At 36.5% G+C, this 4,611-nt stretch overlaps 1 pseudogene; it reads left to right on the plus strand.

The window, feature by feature from the left end:
* The first annotated feature begins 266 nt into the window (after window positions 1-266).
* The window catches only part of LOC140857335 (heat stress transcription factor B-4d-like), a 53,964-nt pseudogene continuing 49,619 nt past the window's right edge, over window positions 267-4,611 (plus strand).

The following is a 4,611-nucleotide window of genomic DNA, read 5'->3' on the forward strand; positions in this document are numbered from 1 at the left end:
GTAGGAGTCTATTGCCCAATATTGTATTACCAGGGATGCTTTGTGCCATGAAGCAATTTTCCCAGCTTTATAGACAATATCACGATTGCTACCAATTATATCGATTCTGAATCTGCTGGCATCTTGATTCTGATTCTTGCAACCAAACCTTCTTGCAAAATTCATGATTCTTAATGTATCATCTGTTGACATATAGGAAAGAAAATAAGCATATAAAGTTTCAAACGATCAAACGTGGCCGGCGTTGGCGGCATGAGTAATCTACAATGGGGCCAGACCTCGTAGCCTTTGCAAGGTTTTGATGACTTCCATCACCTTTGTCTCTTTGAATAATGCCTTGGTCTGTTTGAATCTGCCAGCACAAATCCCATGCACGTTTATCACGTCGGAAAGTTCAGTTGTACCAGAAGATATATTGTCCAAGAACTAGCATCATCATTTGACCTCTTAAGATACTTCCATTTGTGGCTATCTTAATCAATTGAGGCAGGTCTAAAAATCTCTTCTTATCGTCCATGTTAAGAGAGAGAAGGATGATAGCACTAGCTATCTAACGTGTGGACCTACTAAGACCTTTCAGATTGCCCACTTCCACTCTTGTTTAATGTTGAAGGGTTCTGAAAAGCGCAGAAACTGCTTCTTATTCATCTCAAGGCAATTCACACACAAGAAAAAAAAAAAAAAAGGATTTTCTCCAAGTTCACCTTCTGCCAACAAATTAATATATTCTTAATGCTCGTGTGATGAAGCATATTCTAATGCTCAACGAAGAACATGCCATTGGCGGTCAACAAAAGATTGCTATGACTAACATTAAGCGAATGGCTTCTCACAAGCACAATTTCAGCCATTCAAATTTTGACATACATAAATAGGACTCCCTCTCCTAACTTCCCAACATGCAGCATGGATAGAGAAATTTTTTTGTTATGATTGCAGTTGGAAATTCTTAGCTGAGAAAATATTTTTTAATTTAATTTTACGTTTTAATCTTTTTTGTTTTGTTTTACTTTTTTTGGTGGGAGAGAAAGAGATGGGAATTCATCTAAACTTTATTAAAAAATAAAATAGAGACCAGAAAAAGGAAAAAATATTAGAGAAAGAAGAAAAATAGAACAAAGTAGAAGATAACAAAATAGGAGGGGAAAATAGTTTTTTTTTTTTTTTTTTTTTTTTTTATAAAAAAAGTAAGAAGCCTTCTCCTTCCACTATTTAACCAGCATTGATTCATTTGTGCGACTACTCTTTTTTTCTTGAAAGTCAGCTGGTGCAAGTCCGATGTATTTACGTGACCCTCACCCCAATACTTGGCTGGACTGTATACCCATCTTAATTTTTCCAAGAAAAAACTTCAGACTCATTAAAAGGAAAGAGAAATATCAGCCTCAGATCCTCATTGTAGAAATTTATTTATTATAGGAAAACTTGATAACACCTCATCTTTTGTTTCTGATTGGTACTCGACCTTCGTTTGACTGCAAATTTGATGATAGTTATTGCACAATAAGCCAATTATAAGGAGAATACACACCCCTTAGGAACATGAGCTGACGTGTGAACTGATCTCACACACGTATCTTTCCCCCTTGCATTACTATTTGCTGAGGCATTAACCACGTTGCCTTTTTCAAAAACAAGTAAAAAAAAAGAAACTAACGGTCAAAATCAGGCGCCTACGGCCCTCCATAAATTTCTTCTTTGGTGGACCCTTTCTTGTTCCCATGCCACCAAGCTCTTCACAAATGACAAAGACAATATCTTTTTGTCATGCTTCTAGCTACATTCTTCAAGGCGATGTTTGATTAAGAGCAATAGAATCGGTGTGAGAATCGAAATAGAACGACTTTCATTTAGACACTTAATTGGAGAGAGTCTAATTTCGATTCGAGAATAGAATAAAAATAATTTAATTTATCTAAAACTCAATTTTTATTCTTCTTCCGTATATTCAAATTTTTATTTTGAATTCGATTTTATTCGTGAATCAAATATTTTTAAAAAATTAATTATTTTGATCTCTATTCTAATTCATTCCGATTCTCGTACCGGTCTGTCGTGGCCTAAGCACCCTAAATGCTATTCTATTTCAATGTCCAAGCGGAAATTTTTCTTTAATTTCCAGTTTTTTAATTCCCTTTTCCAATTTTCCCCACTTGTGGGTACATCTCCCCGTTAATTACGGTTTACGCCTTTTGTACGTTATAGTCAACATTTATTGCTCTCTTATTTTGTCAGTCAAAAGCTAGCTTCTCTCCTTCGCATCACCTTAACATCAGAAAAAATGACATGCAAAGCAGTAGAAGAAAGAAGAAAGAGCGCGGATCCCGTGCAAGTGGAGAAGAAAATTATTATAGGCAAGTGGAGAGAAGCCACCGCCACCTCCAATGAGCAAGAAAGTCAGACGCTTCTCCTCCTCTTCTCAACAATAACTTAAACTCTTAGCTCCCATGGAGGCCAGCAGGAAGATGCATCGGCGTCGAACCGGCCGGGCCGCACACCGAGCATGAGGGCCAGATCACTGGCCCATTCCTCTCGAAGACTTATGAACTCGTCGAGGGATCGGAGGCACCGCATGTCGCTCATGGAATGAAGAAGGGAGTGGGTTTGTTGTGTGGTTGCCGCAGGAGTTCTCACAGTTCATACTGCCCAAATACTTCAAGCACTGCAACTTTGCCAGCTTCATCCGCCAGCTTAATACATATGTAAGTGAGGCATCTTAGGCAGTCTATTTTTAAGTATGATTCAATTATCATATGTTGCTCTCCTTGCTCATTTCCTTTTATTTTAGCAGTCTAGATGAAGAAAAGGCATTGAAACAAATGGGATGTGGTTAGTTTATCATGGAGAGGTTACCAGTTAGTTTTTCTGATAAATTTGCATGAAGATGGTGCATGAAGAGTTAAATACGTTGCTGGATATGTTGCCACAAGGTAGAGTGGTATTTTTTGTTGGTATTATTATTGGATTTATTTATTAAAGCATGCATACATAAATAAAAATGAATGGAAAGGAAATATAAATATATACTGTTTAATCATGGGAAGCCTTGGATCAGGCTCTGGGTTCATGTTCTTCCTTTCTCTTCAAGAAGGAATTGGTGTTGGGAATTGTTCAGAGAGGAGCCAACGGTTATAAGAAACACATCAGTTGGGAGTTATATTACCGTGTTTAATTACCTTCAAAATTCTCACGCTAACCCCGAATCCAACTCTGTGAGGGATGTGGGGGGGGGGGGGGGGGAGAGAGTAAATTTGTAATAATTGTTATGCACAAGACTATCATGGTGTAACCATTTGACGCCACAAAACCAAAAAGATGAGAACGTACCACTGCAAATCCTTCCCCATCCATTAACTCCTGTACCATGGGTTAAGCAAAGGGATGGCCTAATAGAGACCATGTAGCACACCAATTTTTTACTCTTTCGATAAAAGGATTGTAGGAATCTTCCGGAGTTTGCTTTCTAGAGGGAGAAAGGCGACTCGTATTTATGGTTGTTGTTAATTATCTCATAGAAAATCGTAGCCCCAATAGTTTTCCAGATACTTGTTGCATATCTGCAAGATGTATTCAAAGCACAGTCCAAAGGAAAACTTGAAGATGGTAGAGTAGAAGATTTATTTAAGCATTTCAAAGAAGTTGACTAATGTCAATTTAAGCCACCTAACATAAATTTTCTAATAGAGAGAAAGTGGAGATATCGTTTTCTTCGAACATGGAGAGCCTATATTTTGGAATCCAATTTGTTTAAGAGTCTAACTTGTTAATTAGCCCAATATCTAATTAAGCTTTCACATGGTATCAGATCTCAAGTTTCTTAGAAGTTACTAGTTTGAATAAATGTCGGTTGTTTAATAAATCTACTGTGATATTTGTTATTACTTCTATTATATCATCAAAATAGATGAGATATGTCCCCATGCTGCCATGTGTCCTATATTAAGCCTCGAAGGGAAAAGAAAATAATTCCCAAGTTGAGAAGGGCTTGAGAAAATTATTCCCAAGTGAAGCAAGCTTGAAGAAGAAACCAATCCCAAAGAGAGGGTATTTTCCAAGATAGGAAAGATTTGGAAAGAAGAATTTTCTTGACAATAGGTAGATTGTTTTTTCAGAAGGGTTCTTTAAAGGAGCAAGAATTAAAAACTTGGAAGAGGAAATGGAAAAATCTCTGTGGGTGTTTCTCTAAAGTTGTTTATTGTGCCCAAACTCTATGGCTTTTCGAGACTCAGGTTCTTTAAGATTCACAATCACAGTTAAAATCTGGGAGAGGTAAGGTAAGGTGATCTTTAGCAAAGTTGGTTTCTAGTCGTTAGTTCTGCTGAAAGGTTTATTTGTAGTGCAGAGCCTTCAAGTCAGAAGTTTAGAGGACTAATCCCTATCTTCTATTATTAGGTTGTAACACTTTGGACTCGTTTGATTCGTAAATTTTTTTTAAATATTATTTTTAAAAAATTGTTTTTTGAGAATATGATGCTGAGAAAGTAATTTTAAGATATTTGGTTGATCATAAAAAAAATAGCACATTCTAGAGACCTTACCCCATCTATTTACATTTGGTTGAGCATCTATTTTCGTAGAAAACTGTATAAAATATTTGTTATCTTTAATAAA

Source organism: Elaeis guineensis, chromosome 4, assembly GCF_000442705.2.
Source record: "Elaeis guineensis isolate ETL-2024a chromosome 4, EG11, whole genome shotgun sequence".
Taxonomy (NCBI): Eukaryota; Viridiplantae; Streptophyta; class Magnoliopsida; order Arecales; family Arecaceae; genus Elaeis; species Elaeis guineensis.